The sequence below is a fragment of the Rhinolophus sinicus genome, chromosome 3, assembly GCF_057876585.1.
Source record: "Rhinolophus sinicus isolate RSI-liver-muscle chromosome 3, RSI-T2T, whole genome shotgun sequence".
Taxonomy (NCBI): domain Eukaryota; kingdom Metazoa; phylum Chordata; class Mammalia; order Chiroptera; family Rhinolophidae; genus Rhinolophus; species Rhinolophus sinicus.
In genome coordinates this window covers 129,193,130-129,217,743 of record NC_142503.1, presented here as the reverse complement: position 1 = coordinate 129,217,743, position 24,614 = coordinate 129,193,130, and the positions used below count along the sequence as shown (strand labels likewise).

Genomic DNA, 24,614 nt, shown 5'->3' with positions numbered 1-24,614 from the left:
TTCTGAAGCAGAATATTGCACAGATCAGGGTTGCAGAACGTATTCTGCTGAGGATACTTGGGGAGGATAAATGGAGAAGTATCTTTTGCCAGCCTCGCTGTTAATCCTATGGCTTCATCTTGACAGTAAGTCCTTTTGTTGCTGAAGACATTCCGAACAGTCTGGGGTGGTTGATGGGGAAGGTGGACGATGGGGAATCAGGCACCTCTAGGTTTTATTGGGGAATGTGTGAAGAAAATGAAACTGCAGAGAGACCAGTTTCTCTGTTTGACACTGTCTTTCTCAACAGGAGTGAGCAGTGCATCGAACGTGGAACAGAGTCCTCAGTCACTGCACGTTCAGGAAGGAAAGAGCACCAACTTCACCTGCCGTTTCCCTTCCAGTGCTTTTACTGCTTTACACTGGTACAGATGGGAACTTGGAAAAAACCCCAAGATCTTGTTTGTAATTAGTTTAAATGGAGATGAAAAGCAGAAAGGACGAGTTAAAGCCACTCTCGATACTAAGAATGGTTACAGCTTCTTGTACATCAAAGGATCCCAGCCTGAAGACTCAGCCACATACCTCTGCGCCGTTGGCACAGTGCTCTTCAGGCACCTGCAGCCCATACGCAAACCCATGGCTGGTGCTGATCTGGTAACTGTGTGGATGGAAAGCCATGTGTGGGGTGGAAAAGGCACATCCAATGAATTACAGTGTTTTCAATAATCAAGGAGGAACTGCAAACACAGATAAACAAGCATTCTAGTCATTGTAGGTCCCTGAACTAATTGGACCCTTAGTGAACACTACTAAGCTCGACTCCCACCAATGTATTAGCCGTACAGTCAGATCCCTTGCCTCCTCTTTGGCAGGATTCCCAATGAACTAGATGGGAACTCAGACCTTTCCGAACTACTCTGGTTAAACTAGGGTAATGTTTACCCCTCATTGTTGCTACTTTCTAAGGCTAATCTTTCTCACATATTTCTTGACATGCAGGAATGGAACATGTGGATATGCCCTCTTCTCACACACCTGGCATGGAATCCTGCATGTTTCACAGCAGGACAGGCAATGCTGACTTATTTTACTCATTGGAGATTTTAGTTTTGGTTTAGTTCAACCTGCACCCTACACGAACATCTGTATTTAACTTCTTCTTATATGTGGCTATTTGCATTTTTAAAAATCACTTGTGATACTGAAAGAAGCATTGATAGGAGAAGTTCACTACTAAACTTGATCTATCCTCCAGTTTCTACCGTGGTGGTGATACTGAATAAGTAACTGAAGTCTATGATCTAAGTGTTTTCATTTATAATTTCCAGGTATGTGAGGATAGCCAAGTATGTGGTGCTGTGTTCATTTTGCGATTTCCAAACTATCTATCAGTATAATACCCCATTGGTACTCTAGTTGCTACTAATTCTGGGGCTTTTGTGGGTTTTGGTAACATGATTTAACTTTCTTCTGGTCCTCTTCATCTAATAGACAGAGTTTCAGCTTTCCCAACATCTACATTAATAACTACTTATCCAGCTCCTGTTCAGCTTTCCTAAATTATGTTGTTATTGCTCTCTCTCTCTCTCTCTCTCTCTCTCTCTCTCTCTCTCTCTCTCTCTCTCTCTCTCACACACATTAAAAATTACACTGCTGTCATTATCACATGTTTAGGAAAAAATAGCACATATTTTGAAAACAATATTGAATTGTATACAAATCCCTTAGACTGGACCCCATTTAAGAGATACAAATGGGATGATTTTTTTAAATAAAAATCATTCATAAGATAGTATTGAATCTGTTTGACCATAAGAGTTGGAATGATTTAATCTGTTATATTATTTGAATATGTGTCGAATTAGAAGTGTATAGCACAGAACTGAGAGAGGAGAACCTATGTCTCACTGTAAACTAGTGTTGGTGAAGTAAAACAACACAAAAGAAGAGCCGTCACTGTTCCTGCTGCTGGCCTACTTCCCAAATCACTACTGGATGAAAGATCAACGGGAGAATTTCTAATATTTCCTGTAATGATCCCATGGCTTTAGCCAACACTGAACAGGTAGAAACAAAAGTCACAGAACAAAAGCAAGGACAAAGTTTGACTCATTTGTGCATCGCCGCAACACGGTGTTTCACAGCCTTTTCATGTCATGGTGTAACCGAAACCCAAATTTATGTACCTGACACTTTGAAAGACCAAAACACAAGTGTCAGAGTTTGGAGTAAGGAAAAGTTTATTGATGGAGAGGATGCCAATTGAGAAAATGGGAGACCTCATTGTGCCTTAAGTCCATCTTGTTTTTTGACTAGGTTAAGGGGGTATCAACACCGGATCTTCCTAAACAAAGGACCCTTGGCTTCTGAAAGGGAACCAGTGTTCAAGTTCCGGTTCTGTCCTGGTCCTTTGGTTTCGTGTGCGTATGTGTGTGTGTGTAGGGGGGAGGAGGGCAAGAATTTGTTTCTCTATGAAGCTGAAGGTCAAATTCTCTCCTCTGAGCATGCTTTCGCTGAATGATTTGCAGTTTTGGTATATTGTCTCCAAAAAAACCCTGAGTATCTTGTTAAACATGGAAGAACCATTTTGAGCTTGTTCTGTGGTTAAAATAGGACATATAGAAATTGATTACATTTATACAGCGCTCCCATATAGACTTCTACTTGAAACTAGCCCATGACTCCAACTCCCATGACCCCCTAGCTTGCTTTACGATGTGAGGGATAAAGCTCTTCCCACACATGTAACCAATTCCTGGATACAGTGGCATGTAATATGAAAAGTCTATTGCGAACATGGGAAAATTACAAGTTTGGAATTCAGAGTCATTAAAAAAAAATATTCATATCTTTATGAAAGCCATGTGTAACCAAGAAAATATAGACCAAATTCTCAGTCTCTCTGAGTTCTCAAATTGATCTGAAATTAAAAAGTTTGTTAAATTTTGATTATTTAGAGATACAGGCATGCCCTTGTGAACAGCACCTCTTTTATTTACTTATTTTTTTTAGAGTTTATTCAGATAGAATGAGAAAATGAGTGAGATATAAAAATCACTTGAACAAGAAAAATTTACATCTCCCTGTTTGTTGCAGGGCCCCAACATGAGCATCAGCCACCTGCTTCTGTGCCGTGGAGGCCCAGGGTCTCGTTACATCTGAGCAGTGCTACCACATCTTCTGTGCCGCAGCAGGAAGGCTAAGGCTGTATTTGATTAAAAAGAAGTTTGTTGAAATAGGTGTGCATGTGTCAGGTGGAGTTATTAGAGACAGACTAGGGGAAATGCACAATTTTATTCTTGCGAATTTCTCGCCAATCCTCAATAAGACTCATCTTCTAAGGACTTCGGTGTCATTGTGGTTTGCTGCCTGACACACCACCGCAAAACTCAATGGCTTCAAACAACTGCCACTTACTATCTCATGATATTTCTGCTCCAAGTGATGTCTGCAGGCTCAACTGGACTGAAACACCCCGAAAGCTCAAATATCTGGAGCCTCAGTGGGAATGTCTGGAAGTCTGGGCTCAGCTGGCACATTGAGATGGCTGGGCTCACCTCCCCCTGAGGTATTCTCAGGGCCTGTTCCTTCCCTCTGCACATGATCTCTCTAGAAGTGAAGCTGTACATCTTACCTGGTGGCCCAAGACTTCCAAATCATAAAAATGGAAGCTGCCAGGCCATCTTAACGTTTAGTCTCAGAATTGCCACATGTTACTTCTTAGACATTCTCTTTATTAAAGTTAGTGATGGTGCCAACCCAGTTTCAGTGTGGAAGGGGCACACAAGGGCATGGGATACAGACAGTATGGAGCATTGGAAGCATCTTCAGCCACTACTGCAAGAGCTAGTTGAATAAACACATTCCTTATGACAGATGGGGACCGGGATGCTAATGAAGCACAACACACATTCAATAATTTTCAAAGTACTGTCATTGTTACCTCTCAAAGAGCACTCATATCTGTTTCCTTATTCTCTACTCCATGCTTGCTGCTTTCCTAATTCCACCATTGAACACCTCCCACTTGGATGATTGCAATGGCCTCCTGTGATATTGTGACTATAAGAAAAATATATGCTTGATTATCAGATGACCAAAATATATTTCTCACTTATATTTGGTCTTCTTCCAAGGCTCCTGGTTCACAGCTCCTAAAACCCCTTGAATTTCCTGTGAGAAGAGCAATAAAGGTAACTTTTGTATATTAATGAGGTGACTTTTGGAAAGCCCTTAGGTAACCTAAGGATGAGGTCTGGTAGCCAGAAGCCTCAGTCATGTGATTGGAGGGTTGGAACTTTCAACCCCTTCACTCCCAAGGAAGGGAAATGGACTGGATATTGAGTTTAATTGCAAAGGCCAATGATTTAATCGATCATGCCTATCTAATGTACCCTCCATAACTCGCCTCCAAAACAGCATTTGTAACCCCACAACAAGCTCAGAATGGTCCTATCCTGTTTAGTGAGATACTGAGTTGCTTTCCAGAGAAAACAGAGCAAAACCACAAGTCGTGCAGCTGAAGCATGGTCAGAGAAGAGAAACTTGACATCTAGCTGCACCCAGAACCAAAGTCTCGCACACTATCCCCTCCACACCCCTCCACACAGAACCAAAAGACAAGGACAGAATTAGAACTTGAACAATGGAACCCTTTCAGAAGCCAAGGGTCCACTGTCCAGGAAGATCTGGTATTGACACCTCTTTACCATAAATAGCAAATTATTGCAAGGCCCTCAATTCAAACTTGCTCCACCAGCACTTCCGCAAACCAGTTTCCACTATCCCATTAAAAACCCTTGACCTGGTCCAGCGAGCAAGATAATTTCAGTCACCTTTAGGTCTTCCATCTTCTTGGTTGGCACTTTATTGATCAATAAACCTTTCCTCATTCCAATCTCCGATGTTTTCAGTTTCAGCATTTCAAATCATCGGACATACGAACTCTGGCTCAATAACATGTTCAGAGCATTTCCAGGTTGGTGAACACGTGGAGGTTTGGGGAGTGTGATGCCTGGAAACGGCATGGAAGCTTCACACCCTTTCCCCATACTTTGACCTATGCGTCTCTTCCATCTGGCTGTTCCTGAGTTATATTCTTTTATAATACACTGATAATCTTGTAAGTAAAATGTTTCTCCGCGTTCTGTGAACCACTCTAGCAAATTAATGAAACCTGAGGATGGGGTTTTGGGAACCGCTGATATATTTGGTCAGAAGTACAGGTAACAACATGGGGTTGGGCTTGCATCTGACTTATAGGGTGGGGGTGAGGTGGGTGGGTAGTTGAGGGGGCCATCTTGTCAACTGAACCCTTAGCCTATGGAACACATTTTATGGCAACACTTCAAAGACATTAGAGTTTCTATAGTGGGTTGAATGGTGGGCCCCCAAAATGTATGTCCACCTTATTCCATGGAAACTGAATGCAAATTTATTTGGGCAAAGAGACTTTACAAATTGAATTAAGTTAAGCATATTCAGATATAATCATCTTGGATTATCCAGGTGGGTCCTAAATCCAGTGAGAAGTATCCTTTTCAGAGACACACAGATGACAGCATCTTGTGAGACCTTCTCAATGGAGGCAAAAATTGATTGGACTTATGTAGCTACAAGACAAGGAAGACCTGGACACACTGGAGGCTGGAAGAGGCAAGGAAGTACTGTCCCCTAGGGCACTCAGAGGGAGTGTGGCCTGCTGACACTTTGAGTTCAGACTTCTAAACTCTAGCTTTGTAAGTATAAAGTTTTGTTGTTTTGAGCCATCAAATTAGTGGTAATTTGTTATGGTAGACCAGGAAATTATTGCAGTCTCCCAAAAGTAAGATTTATAAAAAGCTACAAACACCCTTTGTTTCTTTACACTCATGGAAGGGTGCATTTAAATTGGGTTTTGGAATATTTTAAGTTCAAACTCTCATAAATTTTATGTGCAAAAACACGTATTTTGAAATCATTCAAGTATTTAAGTGTCCATTATTTACCAGGTCTTAGAGAATTTCTGGGTACATGATGATAAGAACTAGACAAATGTTTTTTGACTTCCTACCATATGTCAGGGACATTACTTGTGATACATCAGCAAACACAACAAACCAAACTCCTTGTTTTCATTGACCCTACATTTTAGAAGAGTGCTATTCGATAAAACTTTCTGAGATAATGGAAATGTTCCATATGTGCACTGTCCAATAGCCACTAGCCATATGTGGGTATTGAGCACTTGAAATGTGGCTAGTGTAACTGAGAAACTAAACTAAAATTTCTATTTAATTTTAATTAAATTTAAATAGCCTCATGTGACTAATAGCTACCACAATGGACAGCACAGTTCTTGAGCATCATATAGGTTATGCCTTCAAGGTACACGTGGCCAACTGAGACAATTAGCAGGTCGTTACAATACAGGGTGGTAAGTGCTGTGCAAAGTGAGACTGAATTTCTGTGGAACCAGAGAAAGCTATTCTACCCAGTATTCTGTTTTCAGGAAGCTTTCTTAGAGAAATTAATATCTGACAGATTAGATTTCTTTTCAAATTATATTGATTTTTTAAATCCCTGACACGTGGAAAAGTAACAGAGTGGGACAGTATACATTAGCTCTACATTGGATAACTTACAACCAGGGTAATGTGTCTGAGAATAGAGAAAGAGGTACATTTTAAAATAACTTAAAAAATAAATTATGAGTCTTTTCCACATTTTTCAAAATGTCTGTGACTTAATATGTTCCATTAGCACAAGCACCAACACACACTACATGATTCTGGATGAAACTGGAAATGACAAATGAAACTTTTTATTTCTTTTTGATGCCCTAGTTTTAAATCACACAATCCATTTTTAAAAGACAAATTATCCCCCCCCCAACGATATCAGTAAATTCTTTCTTTCTAAACCTTGACAAATATATATGTATATATCACTTGAATTAGAAAGCTGTGTATAAGGAATAGGATACAAAATCAGCTATTTTTCAGCCCCATCTCCAGAGGGCAGCATCTGCAAACATAGACCCTCCTCTGAAGGTGGGTGAGTAAAATAGTGAGAAGTCTGATTGGTTGTCTCAAATTGCAGTCACCCCTTTCCCCTTCTTTCCAAAAGACAGTGGTAGAACACATTTCTTTGGGTCTAGAAGAAGCTTGTACAAAGAAAACCCACTTAGGCACAGTCTGATTTGGTAACTCTTTCTGAAGAGGAAGAAGAGGGAGATGCTACTCATAGTACCACTGTTGTTCTTATGGATGCACGTGTCACGTGAGTTTGAGATTTCTCTGATTGCTTCCAGAAAATTCAACATAGTGGCATAGGCAGGAATGAGATTTTCTGATTGAGAGGAAAAAATTGGGGAGGAAAATATGAAAAGGAGGGAAGATAGAAAGGGTTGGGATGGGAAACATGGAAAGAAGAATAATAGCAAGTATGAGAGAGACCATTGTAGCTCAGAGAATAGAGACATAACCAGACTTTTTCTGATGCCTCCTTTTACTTTATTCCTGAACAGAAGTGAATGGACAAGAACTAAAGCAATTTCCTCAGTTCCTGCTCCTACAAGAAGGAGAGAACTTCACCACATACTGCAATTCCTCAACCATTTTTAACATGCAGTGGTATAAGCAAAGCCCTGGGGGAAGTCCTGTTCTCTTGATGATGCTGGTCACATCTGGAGACATGTTCAAGCAGGAAAGACTGAGAGCTCAGTTTGGAGAGACTGGAAAGGACAGCTCCCTGCACATCGTGGGGGCCCAGACTGCAGATGAAGGAACCTATTTCTGTGCAGGGGCACAGTGTTCTCGAAACACCTGCAGCCTGTCCCCAAACCTTGCTGTGGGGCTTTAGGAGCAGCTCCTTCTTATCTCTCCTCAGAGCAGGAGTCAGAGAAAGCTGAAATCACAATGTCTTTGAAGAAATTTTAATTTTAATGAAAATAATCTCCAGGCTCAAATGATTTCTTTGGAAAATTCTAAAAAACGTTTGAAGAATTAGCATGAATTCTACACAATTGCTTCGGAAAATACAAAGATGAAAATAATGTAACCAAGCTTGTATTGCCCTGACACAAAAATCAAAGACCATAGAAAAAGGAAAACTACAGGGAAATTTCCCTCGTGAATAGAGACACAAAATTTCTTAACAAATATTAGCTGGTAGAATTTATCAATATATACAAATAATAATACAAGAAACACAAATAGATTCGTTTTTAGGGATGCAATGCAGCTTAAATATGTGAAATCAATTGATGGAATACACCGTATTAACAGGCTGAAAAAGAATAAGCACATGGTCTTCATATTAATCTATGAAGAAAAATGATTTGCCACACCCTGAATGATTTTCAAATTAACTTGCCACCACAAGTAGTTAAGACATAAGAATACTGTGAAACAAAATAAGTGTATGTGAACATGAGAAAGGAAATATCCTGAATATAAAGAGCAGGAGAAACTTTCAGGAAATAATTTATTTTAGTAATTAGAACAAAAGTTTAGAAAAATTGCATCATCAATATAATGTTAATGGTGGCAGTAAAACATGGAGCAAAAATCTAAAAATAGAGAAAACACTGAAATGAAAGAGAAGAATGAAATGAGCAGATGGAAATAGGTGATCTAGTCAATCTAAATAAACATTGCACAGTCTTCCAGCACATTACAGCCTCCATTGCGGAGACCCACGCGATTATTTATAAGCAATGAGTGCAGTGATCCCAGGGCTTGAGGAATGCTGCTCCAGGTGTGCCCTCTGCACCTGGGCCTTGGATGTGAGGGAGCAACACACTTTTCCAGAGCTTGTCAATGTCAGAAATGTCCAAACCTGTAAAGAAATTTGATACGAATTTATTTGAGCAAAACAGGATATGACTGGAAGCAAGATCTCAATAGACTTGGAAAAGTGCTTCAAGAAATGGCAGTTTGCAGCATCTTTTATGCATTTGGAATTAAGGAAGATTGCATGAAGGTGGGAAAAAGCAGGGATGGGATCGGATTCAGGATAGTTAACATGATGATGTGCTCTCTTTAGAGTGGTTTTTCTTAGTTCAAGATGTATTAACCTAGATGTACAAGAGCAATGGACAGGGCTTGCTGAAGGCAAAGATACCTTTTACTGAAGAAGTTATGTGTCCAGGGCATTACCACCCACCACGACCTGCACAGTTAGGAATTTAGGATCAGATCACACTGTGAGGGTCCTTTCCTTAGAACGTTTTTTCCATCCACAAGCTTCGATCTATAAATAGAAGCCCATGGAGAGTTTTTAATGTAACGTAATGTAACATTGTAATGTAATGTAATGTAATGTAATGTAGTGTATGAGAGCTGAATCCATCTGGATAGCCACAACTTACTGATTTATGACACCTGCTAAGAGACTTGAGCACTAACTGCTTTTATTGTGCTCACGCTCCTCTGTACTAAGACCTTTGGAAGCACATTCAGTCCTACCTATGAGTCTCCTTCTAGAGAGGAATGACTCACCAAGGAATTTGACTCTTATTTTCTAAACTGACCTAACTGCCTCTGATCTTCCCAAGGAAATATTTCGACTTTGGTCTCTAAATCTCCATCCTATTCTAAACAAACATTCAATGGCCACTGTGAAAATTCCTTCCACATGCCCTAAACTGGTACCTGACTTTGTTTGGAATACAGTTTCTTTCTCTTGTGGTTGCTCTTTAATCTCCATCATCTTCAACATGTCATCTCAGATTTAGAGATAGGGACATCATTCTCTTCACGCAGCCGCCCATAAGAACCCAGACTATTTATTGTCTTTGCACCATTGAGGCCCAGGAGTTACACCCCGACTCCTTCCGACCCCTTTTCTCACTATCGTCTCTATACAACACCAAACACTCTGCCTTATATATTGAAGAGTTTAACACAGCTCTTAAATACTACATGACTTAAATGTCCACATGGACAATTCAGAGAGCAGCGTGAACTCATCAACTTTAAAGACTGTTAATTAGAATCCACGTTAGCCATTAACACCCATGGCCACATCTGGGAAGATCTGAAGATAATTTTCCAGTTAGATGTTGCTCCATGTCTGAAATCTTACATCCTGTTTAAAAACTCTCATCCTTAAAGTCCCACACAGTTACTTCTGCTGCACTTGTTCACTATATATGACCATTTAGTCTCCTTGTCCCTTTATCTTGGTCTTATATCTCGTAGGCTTTTTGTCTTTTACTTTTATCTGTAACACTTAAATCCATGGCCCATTATTTCAGTCACTCTCTAATCATTAACCTCATTGTTCTGGCCCCAATTCTGAGTCATAGCAGTGATCTTATTAATTTCCAATCATTATCTGCATCTTATAATGTATACCTTGTCTAATAAGCACAGTTCCAGATAATCAGACTGATGTCACATTAACTTGTTGTCATTTTTAACACTAACCAGAACAACAGTGTTGCTAAGAGTGTATTATTTTTCTCTATATTCATCTCCCATTGTCATTTTCTACAGTGATTATTTCAAAATTTCTCACACTTCTCAGAATTTCTAACACAGAATCTCCACCATTTGCTCTCCTTGGAGGCACTTAATTTCTCTTATTTATGACAACAGAACAAAATGAGTCCATCACAAATCAATAGATGTTGCAACTATCGGTCTTCATACCCTGAATATTTATGAAATCTAAAATGAGTCTTTCCTTTTTCATTCCAATTAAGTTGGAAATAACTGTTCCTTGTCCTACCAAACTTGGTCCTTCTACCTGTGGTCCATTTTCCAATCCTACCCATCTCCTCAGAATTTTGACTCACTGCTTATAGATCCTTCCCACAGCATGTAAATATATCCCAGTCTGTAAAAGCCCTACTATTCCCTCTTCAACGTCCTTGTCTAGTTAATACCGTCTCTTTCCTCCCCTTTAGGTTTCAACCTCTGGAAAGAGATTACTATATCCAAATTTTATTCTTCCTTGTCTCATCTTCATGTCTTATCCAATTGCAGTTTAGTTTCTGCTGAAAAGACCCAAATCATGATCTTTCTGCTCTTAAAAATCAATCTTTTTAGTGACCACCTTACTGGATATTTCTTCAGCATTTGCTCTGTTAGACAAGCCTTTCTTCTTAAAACTCCTTTCCCTTCTCTTTCAGGACCCAAATTATTTCTGATTTGCCACATAATTCGCTGGACTACATTTGAAGATTCTCTGATACCTTCTTTACTGCCTTACCTCCAGAGTTTGGGTTCCTTAAGGATTTTCTTTAGTTTTTATTCTCTTCTGAGTTTTACCCTAAATGTTTGTTTGTCTCAGTGAAATTACATTTACTCCTAAAGATTAGTACAATATCATAGATAACATGAGGAAGTGTGTTTGGAGTCTAACAATTAGGTTTTAATTCTTGTGTGTCCTTGGACAAAGTATTTAGCTTCATATAGACTTGATTACCTTTCTGTTAAGTGAGGGTAATATCTACTCGACAGGGAAATAATGCTAAATTATCAGTGATTAATAATGTGAATTCTTGAATCACACTAATGGGACAAGTTCCAGTTGTCACTTACTGTGACCTTGGATAAATTACATCTTTCCTTCCATGCTTCAGTTTCCCATTTATAAAATGATGATGAGAATACAATTTATTTCATAGGATCAAATAATGTTACTTAATTTATAAAATTAAAATATTCTCTGAGGAAGTAGACACCTGAAAACACTCTTACAGACTATAATGCTAAGAAATTCCAGCTAGATTGGAGTAGAAAGGAGATGGGGCACATAAAACCTTAAGTCTCTACTGTAGTACCTCGGTTTTCGAATGTCTCTGTTGATGAACATTTTGATTTACTAACGCTGTAAACCTAAAGTAAATGCTTCAATTTTCAAACATGCCTCAGAAGTTGAACATGTCATGTGGCTTCTGCTGAGTGCAAGATCCTGAGGCCTAGCTGTCGGCTGTTGAGTCCTGAGCACCCCGCAACACGGAGGTGATATTTGGGCTTATTTGGTGACTGTGTGCAATCAATCTGTGCTCATCTCATCTCAGGAGCACTCTTGCAACCAATTTGTTTTTGTGACTGTGTGGAACCCAGTGCATAAATCTGTGTTCAGCTAATCTAAGTAGATCTCTTGCAACCAATTAGTTTTGTGACTGTGTGCAATCAACAGAGTTCATGTCTGCCAATCACCCCTTGCTGGGAGAAATGGATAAAAGCTGCAAAGCCAAGATAAGCATTAACAGAACAACAATAGAGGTGAAGAAGGAAATTATTTCCAAACATGAAAGTGGTGTCAGTGTATGTGATCTGGCAACACAGTTTGGTACTGCCAAAGCTACAAATTGTACCATCTTAAAAAATAAAGCCATTGAAGGAGCCAATGTTTCAAGAGGTGTTAAAACACTTACAAGACAAAGAAAACAGGCAATTGAAGAAGTGGAAAAATTGCTTTTCATATGGATAAATGAAAAACAGTTGGCCGCTGACAGCATTTCTGAGATCATAATTTGTGAAAAAGCTTTACATTTGCATGCTGACCTCATCAAAAACACCCCTGGAACAAGGGCTGAGAGTGATAGTTTCAAGGCAAGTAGAGTGTGGTTTGAAAAGTTTAAGAGGAGAAGTGGCAAACACAATGTGGTAACACATGGGTAAACTGCCAGTGCCAACAAAGAAGACACCCACCAATTTGTTTTGGATTTTAAAGATTATGTAGAGGCAGAGGGTATCCTTCCCCAACAAGTTTTCAACTGTGATGAGACAGGCCTCTTTTGGAAGAAAATGACAAGAGAACCTACATAACAAAGGAGGAGAAATCATTGCCAGGACACAAGCCCATGAAAGACAGGCTAACCCTTTTGTTTTGTGGGAGTGCAAGTGGGGATTTTAAGTTGAAGCCTTTGCTAGTCTACCATTCTGAGAACCCCAGGGTATTTAAGAAAAACGATGTCATAAAAAGTAAGTTGCATGTCATGTGGAGGGCAAACAGCAAAGCTTGGTAACCAGGCAATTTTGTATTGAGTGGGTTCATGAAGTGTTCAGGCCAAGTATAAAAAAATACCTCCACGACAAAAACCTTCCAGTGAAATGCCTGCTTGTTGTGGATAATGCTGCCCTCTGGCTTGGAGGACGAGTTGATGGAAGAATTAAGTTTTATCAATGTAAAGGTTTTCCCCCCAACACAACTCCTCTCATCCAGCCCATGGACCATAGGTCATATCTAATTTTAAGAAGATTTACACCAAAGCACTGTTCCACAGGTGCTTTGAGGTGACCTCGGACACAGAGCTAACCCTCAGAGAGTTCTGGATGAATCATATCAATGTCCTACATTGCGTACATCTCATAGACAAAGCATGGAGGGATGTGTCTCACAGAACAGTGAAGTCAGCATGGAAGAAATTGTGTCCAGACGCTGTCCCTGAACGTGTATTTGAGGATGTTGAAGAGGACGCTCCTATGTTGAGGATATTGTGTCTCTGGGAAAGTCCATGTGCTTGGAAGTGAGTAGTGATGATGTGGAGGAGTCAGTGAGGACCACAAGTCTGAACTCACCACAGAAGAACTTCAATAAAACATTCTGACAGAGCAGCAACAGGCGGCAACTAAGGAACTGTCTTCGGAGGAGGGAAGAGAAAGTGTTTCTACTGCACTGATTAAATAAATTAATGCAAAAAGGATTGAAGCACAAATTTTTGTTGAAAAATATCACCCTGATAAAGTTGCTGTACGTCATGGCACTAACACTTTCAATGACAATGCTATGTCTCACTTTAGACAAATTTTAAAACATCGAAAAAGCAAATGTCAATTGAAAAATTTTTAGTGAGGAAAAGATCCAGTGAGTCTAAACCAGGTGTCAGTGGTTTAAAAAATCAAGGGAAGGAATGGCAGGAGAGGAGTCACCTACAGTGATGATGGAAGAGGGATACAAAACACCTAAACAACACTCACCTATTGTGGTTCTGTAAGATGATCAAAGAACACCGGAAGAATAGTCACCTATTGTGATTATTGAGGGGACCCCCTCATCCAAACCATGGCTATTATCATTGCAGGTAAGAAAAAAATTACATTTTCATTTTTATCATCGACAGTACTGTTTTTACATTGTGTTTATTTATTATTGCTTTTACAGTACAGTATATTGTGTTTATTACTTTCATTGTGTATCATTTTATGGATCTATGGTATGATTAGATAGTAAAATTCATGCTAAATAGCTATTTCAGGCGTTGAGTTTAAAGGTCTGGAACGGATTAATCAATTTTGCTTACTTTCTCTTGGAAACCATGCCTCGGTTTGTGAACGTTTCAGAACTCGACGAGACTTTTGGAAAGGATTTTGTTCGAAACGGAGGTAACAATATTTGTTTCTATATGTGACCGCCAGAGGGCGATGTTGCATAAACTGGAAATGTCTCAGTTAATAAGTTTTACCTCCCTCCTGTGAACGACTTGACCTCAAAAGCTCACTGAGGTGCACAATATGAGCAGACTCAACACCAGGAGCAGTCATTGTCAAGGAAGCGTCTTTTACTAACAGTCTCTAGAACTAGACTACACTGGGATCTCCTGAATCTCAGATATTCCCACTTAAAAAGACTCAGCATACTTTGTCACATTCCTTCCTGCTCCTCAGGGGAGATCGTCCAGAATACAGCTCAGCTCTCTCACTGCCTAGGCATGTTCTCGGCGACCCTTCTGCTGCTTGGAATGCTCTTCACAGTGAGTAAGTAATACTGTATTCCTTGCTTCTGCCTCCATGGAAGGAACATGGCTCTGACTGGAATCTGACCAGAGACACAGTCTCATTAGAGGTAGGTCTGTCCTAGTCTTACTAACTCTGCATTGATGTTGCAGGAGGAACCAGAGCCCAGTCAGTGAGCCAGCCTGATGGTCACATCACTGTCTCTGAAGGAACCTCTCTGGAGCTGAGGTGCAACTATACCTATAGTGGATCTGTTTATCTCTTCTGGTACGCCCAATACCCCAGTCAAAACCTCCAGCTTCTTCTCAAGTACATAGCAGGGAATACCCTGGTTAATGGCATCAAAGATTTCCAGGCTGAATTTAAGAAAAGTGAAAGCACCTTCCACCTGAGGAAATCATCAGCCCATTGGAGCGACTCGGGTGTCTACTTCTGTGCTGTGAGTGACACAGTGGCTGAGACTGCAGGGGGAGCTGAACACAAACCTCCTGAGACACTGGAGTTTTCAGAGACTCAGGGACACAGCCTGGCCTGTTTTTAGCAAGTTCTCTCATTTGGTGAAAATGAGCAGGGTGAGGCGCAGAGCTCTAGGGAGGGCTTGGCTCCTGAGAAAAAACAGGAACTTTAACATGTCCCTTCTTTTACTACTGGGTCATGTCAGTCAAGATCCAGACAGAAAGAACTGTAATGATATTCTCTTTCCCCTTGGAGTTACTATAGTCTAGAGGGTCAGGACTCTAATTTGTTATGACCAGTACTGAACTTCTGATCTTTCACCTTCTGAACTCACCTCCAACATGCTCCTCCCACTACTTTTTGCTTTTCAATTGATGGCAACTTCATGCTTTCACTATCTCTGGTAATAACCTCAGAGATGTCTTTGACTCTTATTTTTCTGCTTACATCTAAACCATTAAGAAAATCAGTCAGCCCTATCTTTATAAATTAAAGCATAATCTGACCACTGCTGCCATCTCCACTGCTACCTCTTTGATCACGCCATCCTCATCTCAAAAATGAATTACTCTGAGAGAATTCTAATGGTCGCCCTGCTTGTTGTCCTATAGTCCCTTCTTAATGCAGCAGTGTCTTGCTCAGTTTGGCTGCTGTCACAAGTACCATTGACTGGGTGGCTTATAAACAACAGAAAGTTATTTCTCACAGTTTCAGATGTTAGAAGTATAAGATCAGATGCCGGCACGGTTGGTTCTTGTGAGAGTCTGCTTCCAGGCTACAGACTGCCACTTTCTCACTGTATCTTCATGTGACAGAGAGCAGGAGGAAAAAAAAAACAAGTTCTGTTGGGAGTTATAAAAGAGCACTAATCCCATTCATATGGGCTCTACTCTCATAACCATCGAATCATAGTTACCTCCCAAAGTCCTCATGTCCTAATACTATCACATATCAGGATGGTGTTTCAACATATGAATTTGGAGGGCAGGGGTCAAAAGTTCAATCTATAACAAGCAGCCAATGAGATTCTTTAAAATATAGGCCACATTATGGCACTCTCCTACTCAAATTCTTGCAATAGATTCCCATTTCTCTCATGACGGAAGGCAAAGTCTTTACAATGGCCTGCAAGAGTCTACATGATGTATCTGCCATTATATTTTTAAAATACTCATAGAAAAAAACCAAATTTTCAAATCTGTGTTCTCTTGTAGTGGAAGTCTGCTACAGAAATTATAGTAAAAGAAAGATAATCTTAAATGAAGAAAACTGAGAGAATTTTTTGTAAGCAGAGCTGCTCTAAAATGAATTCTGAAGATCTTCAGCAGAAGGAAAATGATATCAGAGGAAAATTAGGAACTTAAGAATGAAGGAAGAGCAACAAAAAATGGTAAATATATGGTAATATACAAGAAACTAGTTTTCTCTTCTTACTTAAAATATGTATGATGAAATCAATCATTATAACATTGCCTGGTTGAGTTTTCAAGGCTGAAGATGAAAGACACCTACAATTCTAACATAAAGTAGGGAGCATAAAATAACGTATACAATTGTAAGATTTCTAATTTTGCTTGAAACACTGAAATAATAACTCTAAACAGACTGGGAATGTGTCGGTAATAGTCATTCTGCAATCATTAAAAGGCCACTGGAAACACAATACAAAAAGAAATAGTCAAGTAGCAAACAGAAATTATAATCGAATACTGAGGAACAAAAACAGAGCGCACAAACAAAAAAGAATAATAAAATGATAGTCCAAAATTTAACTATATCAATATTACATTAATTATAAATGGTCTCAACACATAAACTTAAAGTCAGAGATCTATAGTATGTTTTTTATTTTTAAAAAACCTGTCTATATACTGTCTCCATGAAACCCAATTTAAATATAATGACATAGATTAAAAGTAAAAGTATGGAAAATGATATCCATGCAAACACTAATATTGAAGAGCTATATTAATGTCAGACCAGAAATAAAGATTGGGCTAGTTAATTAAATATTGTTTTCGCTTCCCTCAAATCCCCCAAATTCCAAATCAGTTTGCCTTCTATGTCAGTAGCAGTACAACCTACAAATTTTTCTGATATTCAAATGCAATTTCAAGGACAAATGTTAAGATATGTGAAGAAGCATTTTCCTTGAGCCTGGACGGTGTTAGTTGCTCAAGGTTACACATTGTGCCCAGATTCAAGTGACAGACACACCCTGTGTTCTTTAGTATGTATGTGGGTTCTGTGTGTATGTGTGTGTGTTCTGTGGTGTGTGTGTTGCCAGTGGCCCTGTCCACAAACTTGCTCGTCTTTTCTGTTCTTTGCATTTAAAATGAAGGGTCACCTTTCAAAGATCACTCCTCTTTGCTTTGTTATTTTCCTCTCTTGTCACCTCCACAGAAGGCATGCAGTATCACATCTTTCATTGAATTGTCTCCTGTAACATAGGCCTGAAGTAATTGTTACTGTCGTTCATGTAGTATGTATGGTATGCTTTTATTACATTTACAGAGATATTTGTCTCTCGCACTATATCATAAACTTTCTGAAGGAAGATACAGTGTCTAATTTATATTTGTATTTTCCCAGATCTAGAATACTCTGAAATATAATGGCTAACTGGATTAATTCACACTGGAGGGCTCATTTTTTATAAGTTCATAGGTAAGAATTAAATGGATTATTTTCCTATCATTACAGAAAATTTCATTATATGAAATAGTTTATTTTTATAAAAAGGCACTGTGGGGTCATATTGTCCTATCTATTGTATGTAATCTCTGTCCTTGTGGACACTTTTGGAGCTTCAAGTCAGTCCACAGCTACAGCCCTAGAAAGGCAGGCTGGGCTGAGGCTGAGCCAAAGTATTAGTCAATTAGGCTTTTCTTAAACCAAAGACTACTGTGACTACAGCTAGTTGTAAATAGTCATTGAAAGATTTGAGAAATTCTCTGAGTATGCAAATGAGGGCCAGTAAGAGTAAAGAGGGAAAAAACTTGTGTGTGAATAAAAATGGAATCATTATCAGCACATAAGAAACATGCTTCTTGCTGAATATTCTTTTCAATTAATAGCTTCGCCTTATTCCTTGATGCAAGTACTAGCAGTTGGTAGCTGTGATGCATGTGTCTGTATTTACATTATCATTATCTTGATGTATGTCATTATCATTATCTATCAGAAAAGACTCCTGGAGCAAACAGAGTCACATGAAGCAAAAGGGAAGATGGAGAATCCCGAAGTATAGATTTCAGAATTTTCTAAACTTTTTAGATATCAAGGGAAATATGAACTTCCATTTCACAGTTTCAAAATTGTTTCCAAACCATTGAATGCCACCTTTTCTTTAATATTCTTTCTGTCTCTTTCCTGGAACTAGAAAACCAAAATGAAGAAAGAGAGAGAAAGTAAGAGGGAAAAAGGAGAATATGGAAGTAGAAATGTTATGAGAAGGGAGAGGAAGACAGAGTTATTAGGAAACAGGTTGACTGAACTTCAAGCCTGAACCACAGGACAATTTTACAGATAAAAATTAGAAAACCAAAACATATGATATAGCAGCAAGGAAAATACCTGAAAGCAATGTGTAAATTGATCCTAATTTTCTTCTCACAATTTACAGTCTTATTAGGTTCATTTCTTATAACAATATTTCCAACAAGTCTTGGTTATTCCAGGAAAGTCCCAATCCATATATTTCACATATTCCAATGATAGGAATTCATTAGGTAGATAATACATAACAGTTTTGCTCTTCTTACTTTGTATGACTGGAATGACTCTCATACAATTAATTCATGGGTTAGTAAAGATCCTTTTGTTAGAACACTAACCAAGTTATTTGGATTAAAAACTGTGGGTGTTCTTTCTATGATCCTCCCCAGACTGTAATTAGCATAGATAAGGGAGGAGGCCTCCCTTTCCTTCTCACACTCTAGTACATCCAGGATTATCAGAAAATGTCCCTCAAGTAATAGAATAAGGATCTTTCTTTCCCTCCTCTCTCTCTCACTGCTCTCCAGCACATTGTCTTTCAGGGTGAAACTGGGGGGTAGGGCATCCTGTCACAGCCAGGCAGGGTTTGTTGGGTGAGACTGATTGGTCGCAGGAGCAGGAACAGTTCCAGAGCCCAGTCCTGCCACTCACCACCGCAGGGTATAGTTAAATATACCTGAGGGTGAAAATATCCTGAGCAGCAAAGCGAAGCATCATGAAGAGGCTGTTGGGCACTGTGCTGGCGCTTTTGTGCACCCAGGTTTGCTGTAAGTTGGGGCTGTCCCAGATGGGCATCTGAAAGGAGTATTATTGAGGGAGGGAAGGAGAGAGGGAGGAAAAGTCGCTGATGAATCTTGCAGACTTTCTACCCTTTTCCTAATTTATGAGGGCCTTTTCTGGGTTTTGTGGGTGTGATAGTGCCCATCGCCTGTGACTGTTTCTCCGTCTCTCATCAGGTGTGAGAGGGGCGCCGGTGGAGCAGAGTCCCACAGCCCTGAGTCTCCAGGAGGGAGCCAGTTCTACGCTGCGGTGCAAATTTTCCACCACTGTGACCACTATGCAGTGGTTTCGCCAAAATCCTGGGGGCGATCTCATCAACCTGTTTTACATTCCTTCAGGGAGAAAGGTGAATGGAAGATTAACCGCTACGACAGACCCTAAAGAACGCAACAGCTCATTGCATATTTCCTCTTCCCAGACCACAGACTCAGCCGTTTATTTCTGTGCCGTGGAGCCACAGTGTCCCCCAGGCACCTGCAGCCTGTACACAAACCTCCGCTGGGCTCAGCTCCGCCTCCAACCACAATCACATCACAAAATCCCCACACAGCCTTTACACAGCTTAATGTTCCTAACCCACACTGGTAGGGTTTTAACCACAGATACTTTTGGGCCTTACAGGTTGGAGACTTTGGTCTTTATCTTTCCTTCTCAGTCTACTCCTCTTCCTGCACTATATACGTCTCACTTGGAACTAGCAGAGTAGCTGATAAGAGGACAGAACTAATATCAATATTTAAGCCACAGTATGCTGGATCCCAAAAGAGTAAAAGGTGAAAGGAATAAAAAGAACAGAAAAATTACTCCAGTAAAGATGTTATTACACAATCACCCAGCTTAGTGGGTGTCTCAATGAAGTTCAGGTCACCCTCACCACAATATGTCCCAAGACAAATGCAGGTACTTACATCCCATACTGCTAGAGCAGCACAGCAAACAAACAAAACTTGCTGACTGTTTATATATTGACAAATCTCTGGAAAAACTTTAAAATGTATATTCCATTCAACGAAGTCCCATTCGTGTTCTCAAAGTTTGTTTTATATCCTAGGATATGGTCTATCCTGGAGAATGTTGCCTCCATGCTTGAGAAGAATACGTATCCTGTTGCTATAGGATGGATGTCTATTAGGACTACTTGGTTTATAATGTTCAACTTTTCTGTTTCCTTGTTGATATTCTGCCTACTTGTTCTTTTATTGAAAGTGAGATATTGAAGTCTCCAACACTATTATTGTTGAATTATCTATTTCTCCCTTCACTTCTGTACATTTTTCTTCATGTATTTACCAAAATACACGTAAAATTATTTTATATAATTGCTCTTTAATTCAGTTAAGAGACAAAAGGAAAATAAATATGCAATTACACTGTATTTTATAATTACCTAAATAATTACCGCTCTTGTTAGGTACATAATGTTTATAACTGTTATATCTTTTGGATGGGTTGGACCTTTATCATCATAAAATCCTTCTTTATCTCTAGTAGCATTTTTTAGTTTAAAGTTTATCTTGTCTAATGATATGATAGAAGCTCCAGCTCTCTTATGTTTGCTGTTTGCATGATACCTTTTTCCATCCTTTTAGTTTTAACAAATTTTTATGTTTGAATTGAAATGGTGTATCCTGTAGATAGTACATAATTACAGATCAGTTCTTTTTTTTCATTTTATTTTATTAAATTTATTGGGGTGACAATTGGTAGTAAAATTACATAGATTTCAGGTGCACAATTCTGTATTACATCATCTATAAATCCCATTGTGTGTTCATCACCCAGAGTCAGTTCTCCTTCCATCACCATATATTCGATCCCCCTTACCCTCATCTCCCACCCCCCACCCCCCGCCCCCCTTACCCTCTGGCAACCACTAAACTATTGTCTGTGTCTATGAGTTTCAGTTTCTCATTTGTTTGTCTTGTTCTTTTGTTGTTTTTGGTTTATATACCACATATCAGTGAAATCACATGGTTCTCTGCTTTTTCTGTCTGACTTGTTTCGCTCAGCAATACTCTCTCAAGATCCATCCATGTTGTCACAAATGTTCCTATATCATCTTTTCTTACTGCCGAATAGTATTCCATTGTGTATATATACCACAACTTCTTTATCCATTCAACAGATCAGTTTTTAAAACAATTTGAGAATCACTGCTTTTCGATTGAATTGTTTAATCCATCTACCTTTAATGTTATTATTGATATAGTTGGATTTATGTCTGTCATTTTAGTTTTTCTACATGTCTCATGTCTTTTTTGTTCCATTCCTTAGTATCAAGTGAGTATTTTTTAGTGTAATATTTTAATTCCTTTCATTATTTTTTCTGCATTTCCCAGTTATTTTCTTAGTGGTTACTTTAGGGCTTATGATATGCATCTGAACTGTACTTTAAAATTTTACTAACTTAATTGCTGTGACATATGGAAAAGTTACTCCTATGGAGTTCTATTTCCTCTTTGTCCTTTTTGTGCTATAATTCTTATTCATATTACATCTATATATGTTATAAACCACCAATTTATTGTTATAATTATTACTTTATGTATTTATAACTTCATGTCTTTTAAGAATATGAGAGAAAAATATGAAAACAAGTATGTATTTATGGGACTTGTTGTATTAACCTTCTTGTGTACCATTTCTGGTTCTCTTCATTTATTCCTGTGGATTCAAGTTACCATCTGTTATCATTTCTTTGTCCCAATACAGGTTTGAACTACCTTTGTACTTTTATTGTCAAATACATTACATTTCTATATGTAATAGGCCCAACAATACAATTACATACAAATCATTTTATATAATTGCTCTTTATTTTACTTTCTTTCTCCTTCCTTTCTGGTACTACCATTATGCATTAGTTGGTGTTCTAATGATGTCCCATATTTCTCTATGTCTGTGTTCATTTCTCGTTATTCTTTTTTTCTCTCTGTTTTACAGATTGAATAATCTTTGTAGATCTACCTTCAAGTTCACTGATTCCTATTCTGGGAGCTCAGATCTACAATTGAGCCCCTTTAGTGAATTTTTCATTTTGGTTATTATACTTTCCAACTCCAGAACTTCCATTTTGTTCCTTTCAAAAACACTTTCTACCTCTTTATGGATATTCTCTATTTGATGAAATGCTGTCAACATACATTCTTCTTTAAGCATGATTTCCTTTAGTTTTTAAAAACATATTTAAACTAGGTACATTGAAAACTTTCTCTGATAAGTCCAACCTCTGAACCCTTTCCATAGTAGTTTCTATTGTCCAATTTTTTCCTGTGAAAGGGTCACACTTTCTGTTTCTTTTCATGTCTCATAATTTTTGTTGAAAACAGCACATTAGACAATATATTGTATATAGTTTCCTATGGATGCTGTTATGGGTAGAATTGTGCTTCTCCCACCTCAATTTATATGTTGAAGTCCTAACCCCTAGTATTTTAGAATGTGACAATCTTTGGAAATAAGGTCATTACAAATGTAATTAGTTAAGGTGAGGTCATTAGGACGGGCCCTAATCCAATATGACTGATGTCCTTATAAAAAGAGGAAATTTAGACACAGAGACAGACACACTGGGAGAATATCACATGAAGATGAAGGCAGAGATGGGAGTCATGTTTCTACAGCCAAGGCGCACAGAAGATTGCTACCAAACCATCAGAAGCCGAGGAATGGGACAGATTCTTTCTCAGAGCCCTCAGAAGGAGTCATCTTTTCTGGTACGTTGATCTTGGACTTCTGGCCTTCAGAACTGTGAGACAATAAGTTTCTGTTATTTAAGCTTTCTAACTTGTAGTACTTTGCTACAGCAACTATAGAAAATGAATAAAGGTGCTATAATAAATTCATGACAGCTGTATTTGTGGTGGTCAAATATGGAAACCACCCAAATGCTCTTCATTGGATGAATAGATAAATATACTAGGGTACATTAATACAGTGGGATACTATTTAGTAATAAAAAGGAATGGACTATTGATACATGCAACAACTTGGATGGATCTCAAGGGTATTATGCTGACTAAAAAACTCAATTTCAGAAGGCTATATAACGTATGATTGCACTTATTAGATTATTATGATTCCATGCATAATGTACGATTCCATGTATACAACATTTTCAAAAGGACAAAATAATAGGGATGGAAAAACTATCAGTGGTTGTCAGAGGTTATCAGGGTTGTAAGAATGGGGAAAGTGTGCAATGGGAGTTTCTTTAGGATGATGGAACAGTATGTTGATTGTAGTGAAACTATACATGTGATACAATTTCTTAGAGTTATACATCAAAAACAGTGCATGTAAAAACTGGTGAATCAGAGTAATAGCTGTAGTTTAATAGCATTGTATTAATCCTAGTTTTGATCATTCTACTATGATCACTGGATCACAGATGTTATCATTGGATAAAATTGGGTGAAATGTACAAGAGAATTCTGTCATGTTTTTGCAACTTCTGTGTGAGTCTAAAATTATTTCAAAATAAAAAGTAAGCAGGTGAGGCAACCCGATTCCTAAACACTGCTAATTGGAGTATAAACTGGACAACGCCTTCAGCAGTTTCTCATAGAATTAGACATACATCTAACACAACCCAGCGATTCTACTTCTAAGCATTTACCCAAGGCAAATGAAAACATATATCCACAAAACTTTAAAAAGTTATTCATAGCAACTTTATTAAGAATAGAAATAAATTAGAGAAAATATCTACAAATGACAGATCAAATAGTGACACACACACGCACACACACACACACACACACACACACACACACACACACACACACAGTTATGTTAGTTAGCTATAAAATGGACAGGACCACCGATACCCATAACAGCATGGATCAACCTCAGTAACATAATGCCTAGCAAGATTCCAGATATAAAACATACTGTTTCATTGCATTTATATGAACTTCTAAACTAAGCAAACTAATCTATGGTGAAATAATGCAGAACAATCATTACCTCAGTGAGTTGCGAACTTTTTGGGTGGGCACAAGGGATTTGGATGGAGTGAAAGAAATATTCTATAGCTTGAAAGGGGTGTGGCTTAAAAGTCTGTAATTTTCAAACTCCTCTGACTCTATAATTATGACACATTTATTACAATGTATAATTATACTTTAATAAAAAATAAAATACAAAAATTAAACAATAACAAAAACAAGGCAATAAATGGGGAAATCCAATGCTACTTTTGATGAGCTGAAAAATAGACCA

General features: G+C 38.5%; 1 protein-coding gene and 1 long non-coding RNA gene across 2 annotated transcripts in view; one reads left to right on the top strand and one right to left on the bottom strand.

Moving 5' to 3' along the window:
- The window catches only part of LOC148758628 (uncharacterized), a 438,105-nt gene that overhangs the window by 21,232 nt on the left and 392,259 nt on the right, over positions 1-24,614 (bottom strand). The window lies entirely within an intron of this gene.
- LOC148758635 (uncharacterized) lies at positions 19-1,009 on the top strand. Its single transcript, XR_016020563.1, has 2 exons — positions 19-125; positions 290-1,009. It is a non-coding gene; the product is annotated as an uncharacterized LOC148758635 (long non-coding RNA).